The sequence below is a fragment of the Anolis carolinensis genome, chromosome 2 (assembly GCF_035594765.1).
Source record: "Anolis carolinensis isolate JA03-04 chromosome 2, rAnoCar3.1.pri, whole genome shotgun sequence".
NCBI lineage: Eukaryota > Metazoa > Chordata > Lepidosauria > Squamata > Dactyloidae > Anolis > Anolis carolinensis.
Window position 1 is genome coordinate 45,673,532 of NC_085842.1, and position 16,742 is coordinate 45,690,273.

A 16,742-nucleotide genomic window follows, 5' to 3' on the forward strand; every position below is an offset into this window, starting at 1 on the left:
GGGGATCTTGTCGAAGGCCTTACTGAAATTCAGATACACATCTATAGCGTTTCCTTCATCTACCCAGCTTGTAACTCTGTCAGAGAGAGAGAGAGAATGAGAGAGAGAGAGAGAGAGAGAGAGAGAGAGAGAGAGAGAGATATTGAGAGAGAGATTGAGATCAGATTAGTCTGGCATGACTTGTTTTTGATAAATCCGTGTTGATATGTTGTAGAAAAATCCATAACTTGACCATGCATTGAAGGAAGATTTAATTCCTTGTGTTTCCCCTAAAGATCCATGTTTAGCTTCTTTGGATGACTCTGTGGGGTTTAATGATTTCTATTATAAGAGACAAAGAAAAATGCATTCTCTTTCTCAACAGTGTCCATAATTTAATATACCTATGCCTTCTACTTTTGCCTCCTTAGCCTGTGTAAATAAGGAGAGAGGTGAAACATTTTAAATACTTGTTTTAAAAAATAAGACAAAATCTTATTGTACCAAAAATGAGCTTCTTGTAATTGATTTTAGCATACTAGCATGCTTTTCTTGTTCTTCTTTGTGTGCGCTCACATTGCATTGAGAAAACAAGGCTGTTTGCATTTTAGTTATCACTTTGTATTGGATTTGGTGGATTCCTGCTTGAAAATCTGGGATGATGACAGTTTGTGACAGTGTAATACTTCCAGAAATTGTTCATTTGTTCTTTTTCTCTGTCCTGTCATTTCCTGCCTTTATTTTTCATCTTTGCTTTCATGCTTTCTGAACCAGGAGTTTAAACAGGATAGATTTTTAGAATAGGCTTTTGTGGTGTTTGTTCACTGTTTGCTAAAGGTGGGCCAGATTGGCTGATTCTGGAAATCTGATGCTCCCATTGTTCTGTAACTGCCTGTTATGTAGGATCAGTAATCCATAGATTTACTCTTGGCTTGTAGGTGAGACAGGCACAAAAAGAGAAGAATTAATTACCCATCAGTGGTCCAAGCAGTACTCCCTGGGCCAAAAAAGCAAGCCATCCCTGCTGTCCTTCCAGATGCTTTCACCTATTGCTCTCATCAGTTCCAGCCAGCAGGGGCAATGGTAAGGAACTGTGGAAGTTGAACTTTTTGGGGTTAAATGCCATCTGTGAATCATTGTTAAACAGTTTTCTTTTAAACCTTTGGCATATGTAAATTTCATTCTTCTTGTCCAGATCTCTTCCCATTCTGATAGGAGAATCAGTCTACCTATATCTTTTTGCCCTGTTTACCATCAAATTTTTAACTTCTTCCCCTTCTGTTGCCCATTCCAATAGTTTATTGTAAAACTTAGTTATTAGTTTTTTTTCCGACTGTAGTACTATATCCCAAAAATCCACTTTTTTTCTGAAACCTAATTTTTGGTCTGAGTTAGTGTTCTTTTATCTGAAAATATTGTAACCAGGTTACTTCTTTATAATCTTTTTAAATCAACTCATGGCTTCTTAACTTTTTCTCTTTATGCTCTTTTATCAGTAATTCTTTATACGTAGGCCATCTTGTCCAGCCTAATAGACGCCTTTGGTTAGCCTCTAGTGTAGATAACCATCTTGGAGTTCTCTCATAAAAATATCTTTTTTATCTTTCCCATACCTGGATTAATGAAGAGCGTACAAAATTTTTCTCCTTTACTGTCAGCTCATACCAGATATACGAATGCCACCCCTTTCATAGATCACATTCTTCCAGAACCAGGATTTTTGGATTAGTCAGTTTTATCCAGTCTCTAACCCACGTTAGGGCACAAGCTTCAAAATATGTTTTGAGGTCTGGGAGGGCAAAACCTCCTCTTTTCTGTGAGTCAATCATTATTTTATATTTGATTCTGTGATTCTTTCCTTTACAAACAAATTTCATTAATTCTTTATTCCATTCCTTGAATATTTTTACGTTCTGGATTATTGGTAAATTCTGGAAAAGATATAATTACTTGGGGAGGATATTCATTTTAATTGCTGCTATTCGACCTAGGAGTGATAGTTTCAATTTTTTCCAGGACTCTAATTCTTTTTAAATTTCTTTCCATTTCTGTGTATAATTATTTGCCAAAAGTTGGTTGTATTTCACTGTGATCCAGATTCCCAAATATTTAAATTTCTTAACTATTTGAAATCCTGTCTTCTGTTACAGAATCTCTTGATTCTTTTTAGTCATGTTTTTCGTTATGATCACTGTTTTCTTATTATTTACCTTAAAACCTGCCAACTCGCCAAATTCTTCTATTTTTTCAAGCCGTTTTTGTATGTTCTCTTTTGGATTTTCGATGATGCAAATGATGTCATCCACATAGGCTTTAATTTTATACTTGTTTATCAATTTTAATTCCTTTTAATTCTTGGTCTCCTCTCACACGTCTTAATAAAATTTCTAAGGCAAACATGAATATTCGGGGGGATAGGGGACACCCTTGTCTTGTGCCTTTACTGATTGGGAATTCTTCTGAAGTTTGGCCGTTAATTATTATCTTTGCTTTTTGTTATTGATAAATTGCCCCAACCGTGTTTTGGAATTGGAATCCCATGTCCATTTCTTGAAATAGTGTTTTTTAAAAATTCCAATTTAAGTTATCGAATGCTTTCTCCTTATCCAGAGAAAGCAATGCCAATGCAATATAATTCTTACATTGTCTTTTGTGCTCCTTCCTGTCATTTTTCTAATGGCGTTTAAAATATTTTCTATTCACTGGCTCCTCAACAACAATACAAATCCTGTCTGTATATCTAAATGGCACTAAGTTACATACCCAATATCCAAGTAATTTACCGGTATATACCTGTTGTCAGAACTGGGGACAGACTTGCTGTTATTTATCTGCCACTTTTCGGGGAGTAGAGTAATACAGAATTCAACCTTTAGCTAGCAGTTGAACAGTGACTATGGGAAACCAGGAAGTATGGAAATCAAAACTCATCACTGTGTATGTTTTTAACCTGTTTTATTATATTTATATGTTTTAACTGTTTATAATTTGATATGACATGTTTTTTTTTTTTTTCCGTGTCAGGAGCAACTGGAGTTGCTTCTGGAGTGAGAGAATTGGCCGTCTGCAAGGACGTTGCCCTGGGGACGCCCGGATGTTTTGATGTTTTACCATCCTTGTGGGAGGCTTCTCTCATGTCCCCGCATGGAGCTGGAGCTGATAGAGGGAGCTCATCCGCATTCTCCCCGGATGGGATTCGAACCTGGCAGCTTTCAGGTCAGCAACCCAACCTTCAAGTCACGAGGCTTTTATCCCCTAGGCCACCAGAGGCTCCTTATGACATGTTTATTGTTGTGTTATAATGCAGCACTGAATTGTTGCCATAGTTTGTAAGCCACTCTTGAGTCCCCTTTGGGGTGAGAAGGGTGAGGTATAAATACAGTAAATAAACAAATAAATGTTTTTCTCTCTCTCATAATAGAGGCACAAAGTGGCAAACAGTGCTAAAAAACAATGTACTGTAGAATACATGGGTTAGAGGAGAACTTGGAACATACCTGTAAAGAGACCATATTATCTATAACTTTTTTTTTTTAGTTTTGCATGGTTGGAGAGCTAACATCAGTCTTAGCTTGATGGCAGAAGCAAATGCAGCGTTTCTCCCCACAAATACTTTCACGATTCTGTCAACCAACTTTTGTTGAATGAAAGAAAAACATGGTATAAACATTCAAAATAAGGCTATTGCTGTATATATTGGCATTGCATATCTCTGTAATGATCTTAACACATTCTTTTTATATTAACTTCATGATTTCAATCTTCTTCTCTGTTAAATAGCTCCGCTTACTGGAGAGATTAGGAACAACAATCTCCTTCTTGCTTTTCTTGCAGCAGGGATAACACCAAGGTTCTTGTTCCTTAAAGACTAACCAAAAAGTTAGATAAAATCACCTTTATGGATTATCGTCAGTTTCATTAGATGTACTTTATGTAAGTCTTTCAGGTGCCGCAGATCTTTTGGATCTCAAACTTAATAGTATCATTTGGAATAATGTCCATAGACATATTTTTTTCTATCTGCCTTGTTCTTTAGTATTTAATGCTGCATGTTTGTTCATTTTGAAAGCAACTTGCAGTTTAGCCTTATATATCCTTCCCACATTTCATACATATATACTTATTAAGAAGTAGTAGGATGCACAGAGTTTAGTTATTGACCAGAGCTTTCTCCTGTTCATGATTGAAATCTAAGTATTTCCTCTTAGACATCACATTTGATCTTTAGTAATAGGTAGTTTATCAGTTTGGGGACTGGAAGCCACTTTTGTCTATTCATAGCTGCTTTTTAAACTTTTGTATTGTACATTTTAAACTTGACTAAGTGCGGGATTGTTCTCTGCCTTAAGCCCTCACGGGGAGAAAGGTGGGATATAAATAAAGTTAATAATAATTTAATAATAAATGTCATATGAAAAATGAAGATGATAACTCAGTCAGCAGACATTTGTAAGACTTCAGTAAATATTTATAGTTTTGGAGAGAATGCATCTATTGCCTAGTGAATTGACTAGAAAGATAAAATAGCAATGGATCCAACAAATATCTTTATCTGAGATGGAAAGGTGAATACTATACATATTCATAACGTGACATTTATTCACAGACAGGATAACTTTCTTTGGTGAAATATTTTTAAAGAAAATTGAGAGAGTGCTAGGTTACTCTAGAAATATGCTGATACTCCTGGCCTTGTGTATCTCACATCTGAGAGCAATGGAATAAGTGACAAATTCTGAAGTGTACTCTTAACATGATGCTTCTTGTTGTCATAGCTTCTTCAATCCAAAAATGCAGACAGCTGGGTTGATCCATGTCAACAAACCAGTTGTAGCAGTTTTCATCTCAGAAGCATGCATTTTGTGAAGCTAATGAGTATTAATTGCCCAACAAGTCGCTTTAAAATACTTTGCATTACGTCAGGAAGTCTTTACACGTCACAATATCAACCTCCTGGCCACCCGAAAATTATTTCTGATGTGAGTGATTTATTAGAGATCTGATACAAGTTTCTCTGTTTGAGAAGATCAGCCCCCTTTCCCCACAAGCCTTGTGTGAGTCATAGGTTCCTCTTGAATCCTCCTCCCATCTGTTTGTTGTCACATGCCATAAAACCTTAATGATTTTGGTAGGAAGTTCAGTTGCATAGGTTTCATCTGAGGGTATTTAAATTATGGGAAGAAACAAAGACATGCAGACAGACAAGCAAAGGAAAGGAGTTTTCCAGTCTTCAGCCATCTAGAACAAAATATGAAGCAGGAAGGACTTTGCTGAACTAGCCACTCTTTTTGGCACTTTCTCTTTGGTGTGGGTGGGTAGAAAAATTAAAGGGGAAGCAACAATATTTTGATTCAAGAGTCCAGAGAAAATGAATGCCAGAAGCAATTTGGGTGGCTAATAATGATTGTAGAATGTGCTCAAGTGGTGCTTCATGTGCAGAATCAAGTCTCCATTGTAGTATGTTAATTTTTTTAAAAAAATCTTTATTTAATGATCTTCTGAGCTTTTTTCCAAAATACAAATATGTAGAATGTAAGAAAAGAAGAATCAGTATTAAACCATAAAACAATTTCTTTTTTTCAGTTGTTCAATTATGAAAAAATCCATCAGAGTGATGATAAGGAAACCACATATTAATATACTAATTACTAGGCTCTTAATTAAAAGTTTGGGAACCACTGGCCCCTTTGATGTTGCTTGATCATATGTCCCCCAATTTTCATCCGTGGATTATTGTAGGATATGACTGAACCCCAAACTTTTTTGCAATTTTGAAAACACGTTATCCTTCTTTAAAAAGAAAAAAAAACCAGTTTATGATTATTGAATACAAATTGGGAATACAGAGAAATAGAAGCAAAGGCAAGGAGGGCAGGTGAAGAGAAGAAGGACAAACAATATTGCTGTTTATTTCTTTTATCTTTGGCAAATTTGTCTTTTTATATTCTTTCTCCCAAATATTTCTAAGGTTAGATGAAAGGTCTCCCTACTTTGTTCCTGCTCATCACCAGAGGGAGTGCTCTAGCTGCTTCTAGACAACTGCTTTGGGTTCTATTGGTGTCTCTAAGCCTTGCAAAGCTGTTTGGAAAAATCTTTACACTGGTCCATGACAAAACAGACCAATTTATTCTTGTAATGGAAACTTTAATATGAAAGTAATCCACTGACTCCCATTGCATCTCAGCTGAATTCCGCTTAATGTTTTGAAGTGGGGTTCCTTTCTCATTCCTGTCTTTCTTACTACAACTTTCTAAAAATCATCTTGAAGGGTGGAAAGATCCTCCAAAATTTAAGATAAATGTGGCATGGTTCTCCCTTATTTCTTAATTTAACAATTAGTTGTTGTTTCATATTCTTCTTCAGTTGCCACGCTAACAATTTCCCTGGTTTAGCTGCATTTTCAAAAATGTTGTGTCTGTTGTACATAATATTTTTTCTACCTCATTCGCAATTAATAATTCATATTGCTGTTGTAAATTAGACAATCTTGTTGCATTTTCTCTCTTTTTGAATTATAATTCTCTAATTCTTTTTTCCTTGTTACAAAGATATAATCAATTCTGGATGAAATACCATATCTGTGCAAGTAATATGTGTACAGATATAAAGAGTATACCAAAACGACTAGACTGTGACCCTAGATCAATATCTGGATGAAATGAAGTTTATAAAGTTAACAGAAGAAATGAACTTAAAATTAGACAGTGCAATTACGATGGAAAAATTAGACTGGGCGATTGATAAAGCTAAATTAAATAAAGCTCCTGGCCCAGATGGGTTTTCAGCCAAGTACTATAAGGCAGATAAAGAAGAATTGGTTCCAACTCTGTTATCAGTAATGAATAAAGTGTTGCAAAAAAGTGAGATTCCAGACTCTTAGGTGAAGGCAAATATATGTAGTTCTTATCCCAAAACAGGATATAGATTTGGAGGAGGTGAAGAATTATAGACCAATCTCGCTATTACATTGCAATTATAAATTATTTGCAGTACTTCTTGCAAACAGATTAAAAACAATTAAAATTATAGATGAAGATCAAGTAGACTTCCTCCCAGGTAGACAGTTAAATCAGAATGTAAGAACAATACTAAATATAAATAGAGGTAGCTGAACAAGACCCCAACAGAAGTTCACACTGTTATTTCTTGATGCTGAGAAAGTGCTTGACAATATTCATTGGGATTTTATGGATAAAGTACTAATTCAATATGGGGTGGGCCAACAATTTAGAAATGCAGTGGGCTCAATTTATCCTAAACAAAAAGCAAAACTAAGGATAATTAGTCAAATGTCAAATTGCATAGAAATAAAAATAGGAACAAGACAAGGGTGCTCACTGTCTCCCCTCTTATTTATATGGATGTTAGAAGTACTAAATATTAAGATTGGAGAGGACAGACATATCAAAGAAGTGAAAATAAAAGACCAAGAATTCAAAGTCAATCAATGCATATACAGATGACATGGTGCTCATAACAGAAGATTCTATAAAGAGTATACCAATTTTGGTGGAAATAGTTAATAACTATGAAAATGTGGCAGACTTTAAAGTAAACTAAGACTAACTAAAAACCTCTTTAAAAACAATATCGATAAGAGAATAATTATGTGTATGATTACAACAGCAAGGATACTATTGGTAAAAAAGTGGAAAGTAATCTTCCATCTATGATTGGCAACTGTAATTAAGAGAAGCCATGGAAATGGACAAATTAACTAGGATAATGAAGATAAGCTTTCTAAGCAAAGTGTAGAAAGAGTGGGAGAGAACATAGAAATATTTTAAGGAATAAGTTGTTTCTGTAAACAAAAATAAGCATTGAATATTTAAGTTTCTTGTTTTACCAAATGGAGGAACGCAAGAAGACTAAAGCAGAACCTCTACCTCAAAGGGAGGGAAGGAAATAGTGTCTCTGTATTTATTGTTTAGTTGGATTATATTATGTTTGTTTGATTTGTGTGTGTCTTTTCTTCTTTGTATCTTACGGTGTTGTATGGACTTTTTTTGTTTTCTTTCTTTCTAAAAATCAATAAAAATATTACAAAATAAAAATACAGAAATTCCTGGAGAGACATGAGTATTATAATCAAATCTGCAAAAGTCAAACTCACAAGTATGGAGGGTTTGCTATAATTGCATTTTATTTTGAAAAATATATATATGATTTTGTAAACAATCCACTTAATAAAAAGTGCATTAAAAGAAGGGGCTAAATAAGATAATGTAATAATCACTATTACAAATGAGAAGCTAGCTTGTAATAGCTGGTAAATTGGCTGGGATTTCTGGGAGTTGTAGGCCAACACACCTGGGGACCCACAGGTTGAGAACAACTGAGCTAGGTAGTCAGCATGGTTCAATAGAAATGTTATGGGGCACAGGAGAGAATCGTACAGCCCTGCAGTTGTTGCTTAATCCCAATTCACAGAAACCTTCATCATGTTAGATACAGTAGAACCTCGGTAGTCCCAGTTAAACGGGCGGACCTCAGCTCGGTCAACCTGGATCACTCGGATTACCAGGTTCCTTGCTCTCCTTTTGGCGGTCGCTTGGAGCCAGGGAAGCGACACCCCCTTCCCTGGCTCCAAGTGGCCACCAAAGGGAGAAAGCCTCTTCGTTCCGTGGGCGCTTCCTTCCAAGCGCCCGTGGAACGAAGAGGCTTGCTCTCCCTTTGGCGGTCGCTTGGAGCCAGGGAAGCGACACCCCCTTCCCTGGCTCCAAGTGGCCACCAAAGGGAGAAAGCCTCTTCGTTCCGTGGGCGCTTCCTTCCAAGCGCCCGTGGAACGAAGAGGCTTGCTCTCCCTTTGGCGGTCGCTTGGAGCAAGGGAAGTGACACCCGCTTCCCTGGCTCCAAGTGGCTACCAAAGGGAGGAAGCCTCTTTGTTCCGCGGGCGCTTCCTTCCAAGCGCCCGCCGAACGAAGAGGCTTTCTCTCCCTTCCCGCTTCCCTGGGTCCAAGCACCCGCCAAACGGAGAGGAAACCTCTCAGTTCGGCGGGCGTTTGGGCCAGCCATTGAGCGGGTGAAGGGGGAGGGCCGCAAAAGCCCTCCCCGTTCACCCACCGGCCTGCCCGTGCCTCGGCTCCTTCATCACGCCGGCGGCCGGCAGCACCGGCGCCTGGTGTGGCGAAGGAGCCGGCCATGCGTGTTGCTAGGTAGATAGCAAGCTACCTAGCAGCACGCATGGGGCGCTCGCCCCTTGGGAGGTGCCCCTGCGTGTTGCTAGGTAGCTTGCTATCTACCTAGCAACATGCACACCTAGCCAGCCAGCGAGCAGGTGAACGGGGAGGGCCTTTGCAGCCCTCCCTGTTCACCCGCTCGGATTGCATGGAGGCTCGGACGAGCGGGGCTCGAACGAGCGGGGTTTTACTGTAAGTAGCTTGTAGCTGTCTGCCTAATTCCCACCTTTACTGTAGGGCTTTCGGTTGGATGACCTACATCCCAATCCTGCATGGCTGGACCTGCTTTTAACCGAAATATGGAGGTTGCTTCAGCTGGCAGATGCGTGCAGGTGGCTTTCGCTTTGATCTTTCTCTTTTTTCATTTCCCACTATGACTGATGCCATTCTCCAACACTGATGTCCCAACATTCAAGGTGATTGCTTGATTCTGGCCTCTCTTGCATGACAGCTTCTCTCAATACATTACTTACAGTTGGCCTTGGGATTTGGTTCCTGGAGCCCATGGACACCAAAATCCATGGATACTCAAGTCCCATTATATACATTGGCATAATAAAATTGGTGTACCTTGTATAAAATGGCAAAATTAAGGTTTGCCATTGTGTAATTTAAGCAACACACATGGTTGAATCTATGGATGCAGAATCAGTGGATATGGAGGCTTGACTGTACAGCATTGTTGTTGTTGTTGTTGTTGTTGTTGGTATTGGTATTGGTACTGGTAGAGGTGCTTCTAATGGCTACACATCTAGTTCATGCAATCCAACAGGTATTATGTGTGTTGCTTAAGTTACACATACTGCTTTCTGTGCTGGAAACATACATGTCTCTCTGTGTATGTGTATCTTATCTCTTGCCTTAAGCATTAACATGTGTTGGGCTAACCCGATATACTTTTCATACTACACATTTATATAGTCAATTTCTACTGCCATAGTTGGAATTCTAGGATTTGTATTTGGTGAAGTACTAGACAATGCAGATCGCAGCATTCCGTGGCATGGATCCATGGCAACAAAAGTGGAATCATAGTGCTGTAATTACACAGAACAAAAAGACACCCAAATCAATCAAGCAACAGTTGCCTAGACTGCAGCTATCTTATATAGTACAGTGGCTATGTTGTTCAAGGGTTTCTAGGAATTGCTGTTCACAGAAATAAAACTTTTGAGCCCTTGTTCATGTCTACTATTTTTATATCTAAAGTTGGCATGTGACCTGCATTATAGGGTTACTGTCTGGCTGAATAAGAGAAGCCCTTGGTGGTTAATCACAGGATCCATTAAAATGATGCCTCCAGTTTGGTTCAGGAGTTGCCCTTATCTACATCTGAAATAGTATTGCTTAATAAAGATGTGAGGAATCATACTTACAATAACTGTGTTGCAGAAATCATGCACTGCGCAAGATGGTTTCCCCAGGATGTGCCAGGCACATGCTTTGTATGTAAAAATGTTTCATCAGGAACACATAATTCCTTTTTGTAAAGGTATTCATTCATATACAGTAGAGTCTCACTTATCCAACATAAACGGGCCAGCAGAACGTTGGATAAGCGAAAATGTTGGATAATAAGGAGGGATTAAGGAAAAACGTATTAAACATCAAATTACATTATTATTTTACAAATTGAGCACCAAAACATTATGTTTTATAACAAACTAGCTTGGAGACCCGGCGATGCCCGGGTCATTTGAGAAAGGCATTGTTTGCCTGTGTTCCAAGTGTAGCCTATATCCAATGTCAGCTGGGTTCAGTGGGTGCAGGTGAGCTCCAACTCCCATATGCAAGTCCCATCGTCCAGTGTCCATCCCCCTCCAAACAGAGCCAGTATGTAGAATAGGTCATGAGGGCTCCATGTACCATGTTTGGTCTTGATCAGTCATTTGTGTGGGTCGCGGTGCTCTCAGGAAGTGAGTGAAGGTATTGGAAGTCCCATCGTCCATGGTCCATCATCCTCCAAACTGCACCTGGGTGTAGAGTGAGTCATGGGTGTTCTCTGTTTGAAGTTTGGTCTTGATGAGACATTGATGGGGGTGACAGTGGTCTCAGGAAGTGAATGAATATACTGCAAGTCCCATCATCCAAGGTCCAAGCTCTTTCAAATCTCACCAAGATGTAGAGTGGGCCATGGTGGCTCTATGTGCCAAGTTTGGTCTTGATCAGTCATTGGTGGGGGTCACAGTAGTCCCAGGAAGTGACTGAAGATATTGTAAGTCCCCTCATCCATGGTCCCTCCCCCCAAACTGCACCAGGATGTAAAGTGGGCTACCCTGCACCTGCGTGTCAAGTTTGATACAGTTTTGTCATTCATGGGCATCACAGTGGTTTGTGGGAGGTGAATTGGATGAATGTACTGCAAATCCCATAATCCTTGGTCCACCCTCCGTCAAACTGCTGCAGCATGTGAAGTGTGTCATTTGGGATATGTGTGCCTGGTTTGGTTCAGTTGTGTGATTTGTGGCAGTTGCTGTGGTCTCAAGAAGTGAGGGAAGGTACTGCAAATTCCATCATGCTTGGTCCATCCTGCCCCAAAATACATCAGGATGTAAAGGGGTCGACAGGAGTTCTGTGTGCCAAGTTTGGTCCATTTCTATCATTGGTGGGCATTGCAGTAGTCTGTGGGAGTTAAAGTGTTTGAAAGTACTGCAAATCCCATCATCTGTGGTCCATCCTCCCCCAAATGGCAGCAGGTCATAAAGTGCATCGTGGGGATGAAGTGTGCCAAGTTTGGTGCAGATCCGTCATTCCTGTTGGTCTCAGTGGCCTGGGATACTGGCGGCCAATCAAAACACGAGCACATATTCCGCCAGGCCAATCAAAACGCTGATACATACTCCGATTTCACTTTTATTATATACTAGCTTGGGGTCCCGGCGGTGCCCGGGTTATTAGTAGTGGGCATTGAGTTGTTTTGGATATTATGAATGGGCCCATTGATGCAGATCTATGGCCGATGGGGTTTGCAGTAGTTTCTGGATGGGGTGAAGGTACTGGAAATCCCATCGTTTGTGGTCAATCCTCCAAAAAACCTCAGCAGTATATAAGAAGAGTCATGGGGGTGTGTGCCATCTTTGGTACAGATACATGACTGAGGGGGTTAGGAATAGTCTCTGGATGTGGGTGAAGGTACTTCAGATCCTATCATCCATGTTCCATTGTTCACCAAATTCTCCAGGGTTGAAAGTCATAGGGAGTTTGTGTTCCAGGCTTGGTCCTAGTCTGTCATTGGTGGGGGTTGTGTGGTCTGTAAAGCAGGTGATGGTACTGCAAATTCCTTCATACGCGGTCCATCCTTGTCCAAACTGCTCCAGATGCATCTTTTATGGGGGGTTGCAGTGGTCTGTGGGAGTCAGATCCCAGGGCGGAAGTATACACCGCCGCATACATACATACATACATACATACAAACATACATACCCACAAACACTGACTTCTATTACTATATACCTGGTTGGGTACCTGGCGATGCCCGGGTTATTTGAAAAGGGATTTTAATTTTTTTTAATGAATTATCCCATTAATAAAATGCATAAGGTTGTAGATGGACAACATCCACAACATCCTGTGGCGCAGGTTCGTGAGCAGCTTGCTGCAGTAAATCACTCTGACCATGAGGTCATGAGTTCGAGGCCATCCCGTGGTGGGGTGAGCACCTGTCAATTAAAAAAAAATAGCCCCTACTCGTTGCTGACCTAGCAACCCGAAAGATAGTTGCACTGTAAATAAATAAATAAATAAATAAATAAATAAATAATGTTGTCTGAGGGGATGTTCGATTCTGGCCACAGGGGGGAACAGCTGCTTCATCATCCACTGTGACAGCACTTCCTCATTCCAACGTCGTAAATTAGTTAAATTTGCCTCCCCACTTTATAAGTGGTAGCTTATTTCCTACTTGATGTGGTGCTACAGTAGAGTCTCACTTATCCAACATAAACAGGCTGGCAGAATGTTGGATAAGCGAATATGTTGGATAATAAGGAGGGATGAAGGAAAAGCCTATTAAACATCAAATTAGGTAAAATGGCGTCCTGTTTTGAGGCTTGGGGGGGGGCGGGGCCAGCCTCCTTGGCCTGCAAATATGTGGCAGAAGGATCAAGGGGGGGTTGGATTGGGGGTTCGTGGGTTAGAAATGTTCCTAAGCATGAAAAGGCATCCTTTAAAAGATAAGAATGAGGTTCTCTTCAGTCTGTTATAAACAGTGCTGTCTTACCTTGTAGAAGGGGACTGCTGTTTCCCAATGAGGCAGGGAAAAGCTGAAGAGGTAAAATGGCGTCCTGTTTTGAGGCTTGGGAGGGCGGGGCCAGCCTTTTTGGCCTGCAAATAGGTGGCAGAAGAGACACAGGCAAAAGCTGCTCTGTTTGGAACAGGGAAGATGGCTGCCTCTTTTGCGGCCTAGCACAATGGAGCCAGGCTGCAAGGCCTGAAACGTGTTAGCAAAATGATCAAAGGCGGCTTGGATTGGGGCTTTGGGGGCTAGAAGTGTTCATAAGCATATCATTAAAACGATAATAACAATGTTCTCTGCTGTCTTTTGAGGAAAGTAGGGCCTTACAAAGAAGTTGAAAGCTGATGCAAGATGGCGTCCCCTTTTGGGCCTAGCGGCATGGGGCCAGCCTGGAAGGCCTTAAACATGTCAGCAGAGGGGCCAAAGGGGGCCATCTGTTGTCAGTGGGTTCATGGATCATAGGGGTGATGTGTGTCAAGTTTGGTCCAGGTCCGGCCTTCCTGGTGGTGGCAGTGGTGTTTTTTATTACCAAAGTGTAGGCCGAAAGCTGTTAACTGTCCCAAAGCTAGCATAGTTCTGAGGAGATAAGTAGGCCGAACGAAGCCAGTTGGTAGTAGTTTTTCCCTCAGCAATCCCAGTGGCCTGTGAAAGTGGCGGCCAATCAGAGCTGGCCCATATTCCGACCGGCCAATCAGAAAGCTGATCCATATTCCGCCAGGCCAATCAAAACGCTGATACATACTCCGATTTCACTTTTATTATAGACTAGCTGTGCCCGGCCACGCGTTGCTGTGTCTGAGTCTGGTGGTGTTGGTCAGTCTACATGAGGTTGTATTGATGCTGTGACCTCCACCTTCTTTATACTCACATTAGTAGTAGTATTTGAAGTCTGTTACCTTCTTCAATTTTTGTGTTGATTGATAATTGCTTGAGATCCCTGTTGTCTTTGGTTTGTTGTTAATTGTAATGTCTGATTCTGCTGAGTGTGGTTTATATTTTTATTGTGGTACAATAGTCTTTTTTTGTTTTGCCTGTGTAGGTGTTTATTATTATTATTGTTGTTGTTGTGGTCATGAAGGTTGGATAAGTTAGATGCTACTGTATTGTTTTTTGGAGGCCCAGTGTAGCACTGACTGGCCTCTCAGCCTCAGTGCCTGGCTGTTTCTTGCCTGTGATGGTGTTGATTCTTATTGTTGTTGTTGTTGTTGTCATTGTTATTATTGTAATTGTTTTTTTGGAGGCCAAGTGTGAATGTAGGGATTGGGGAGGTGGATGAGTTGTGTTGTTAAATTTTATATTTGTTATTGTCACAATGTGTTGTTGTGAGTTTTGTGGGTCCGGATTGTGGTTTTGTGGTGTGGTTGTGTTGTTGTTGTTGTGTTATGTTGCCAAGTTTCGTATTTCTGGGGCATTTAGTTGTGTTGTTATAGTCATGATGCGTTGTTGTGAGTTTTGTGGGTCCGGTGTGGTTTTGTGGTGTGGTTGTGTTCTTACAACCGGGAGGCAAGGCTTTTGCATTGTTTTGCCAAGTTTTGTATTTCTGGGGCGTTTAGTTGTGTTGTTATAGTCATGATGCGTTGTTGTGAGTTTTGTGGGTCCGGATTGTGGTTTTGTGTTGTGGTTGTGTTCTTACAACTGGGAGGCAAGGCTTTTGCGTTGTGTTGTCAAATTTTGTATTTCTGGAGCGTTTAGTTGCGTTATAGTCATGATGCGTTGTTGTGAGTTTTGTGGGTCCGGATTGTGGTTTTGTGGTGTGGTTGTGTTGTTACAACCGGGAGGCAAGGTTTTTGTGTTGTGTTGTCAAGTTTTATATTTCTGGGGCATTTAGTTGTGTTGTTATAGTCACAATGCATTGTTGTGAGTTTTGTGGGTCCGGATTGTGGTTTTGTGGTGTGGTTGTGTTGTTACAATCGGGAGGGAAGGCTTTTGCATTGTGTTGCCAAGTTTCGTATTTCTGGGGCGTTTAGTTGTGTTGTTACAGTCACAATGCGTTGTTGTGAGTTTTGTGGGTCCTGTGTGGTTTTGTGGTGTGGTTGTGTTGTTACAACTGGGAGGCAAGGCTTTTGCATTGTGTTGCCAAGTTTTGTATTTCTGGGGCGTTTAGTTGTGTTGTTATCGCATGATGCGTTGTTGTGAGTTTTGTGGGTCTGGATTGTGGTTTTGTGGTGTGGTTGTGTTGTTGTAACCTGGAGGCAAGCCTTTTGCATTCTGTTGCCAAATTTCGTATTTCTGGGATGTTTAGTTTTGTTGTTATAGTCACTGCGCAAACAACTTTATCATTTTATATATATAGACTAGCTGTGCCCAGCCACGCGTTGCTGTGGCGAAGTCTGGTGGTCTGGGAAATAAAGTATTGAGGAATTGGTGGTAGTTAAGGTCAAGGGTAAAGGTTTTCCCCAGACATTAAGTCCAGTCGTGTCTTACTCTTGGGGTTGGGGCTCATCTCCATTTCTAAGCCGAAGAGCCGGCGTTGTCCGTAGACTCCTCCAAGGTCATGTGGGATGACTACATGGAGCGGTGTTACCTTCCCACCGGAGCAGTACCTATTGATGCACTCACATTTGCATGTTTTCGAACTTCTGGGTTGGCAGAAGCTGGAGCTAACAGTGGGGGCTCTCTCCGCTCCCCCAATTCAAATCTGTGGCCTTTCGGTCCAGAAGTTCAGCAGCTCAGCGCTTTAACACGCTGCGCCATCAGGGGATATTATTTCCTAAAGGTTGTGAATATACAATATTTCTGATTGGTTTTTTTTGTTTGTTGGAGGCAAGTATGAATGCTGCAATTAGGAAAAATGATTAGGATGTAATGGCCTTGCAGCTTTAAAGCCTGGCTGTTTCCTCCCTGAGTGAATTTTTTGTTGGGAGGTGTTAGCTGGCCCTGATTGTTTCTTGTCTGGAATTCCTTTGTTTTCAGAGTGGTGTTGTTTGCGATATTTTATGTGCTTCTACTGTCTGTGACCCTGAGAAAACAGAGGATTTGCCAGACTTTGATGATGGGAATACTTTGTTGGGAGGTGTTAGCTGGCCCTGATTGTTTCCTGTGTGAAATTCCCCTGTTTATTTACTGTCCTGGTTTTAGAGATTATATTGTTCTGCATTATTCTATCCCAGTAATTATTTCATATTAAAGAAGAATCTTACTTATCCAACATTTGCTTATACAGTGTTCTGGATTATCCAACGCAGTCTGCCTTTTCATAATGTTTTTGTAGTCAGTGTTTTAAATTCATTGTGGTATTTTAGTGGTAAATTTGTAAATACAGTACAGTAGAGTCTCACTTATCCAACATAAACGGGCCGGCAGAATGTTGGATAAGCGAATATGTTGGATAATAAGGAGGGATTAAGGAT

At 40.5% G+C, this 16,742-nt stretch overlaps 1 protein-coding gene and 1 long non-coding RNA gene across 4 annotated transcripts in view; both read left to right on the forward strand.

Moving 5' to 3' along the window:
• mitf (melanocyte inducing transcription factor) overlaps positions 1 to 16,742 on the forward strand; it is a 238,796-nt gene that overhangs the window by 62,302 nt on the left and 159,752 nt on the right. The gene's annotated exons all lie outside the window — the stretch shown is intronic.
• On the forward strand, positions 12,898 to 16,540 carry LOC134295991 (uncharacterized). The gene is made up of 2 exons (XR_010002538.1): positions 12,898 to 13,182; positions 13,429 to 16,540. It is a non-coding gene; the product is annotated as an uncharacterized LOC134295991 (long non-coding RNA).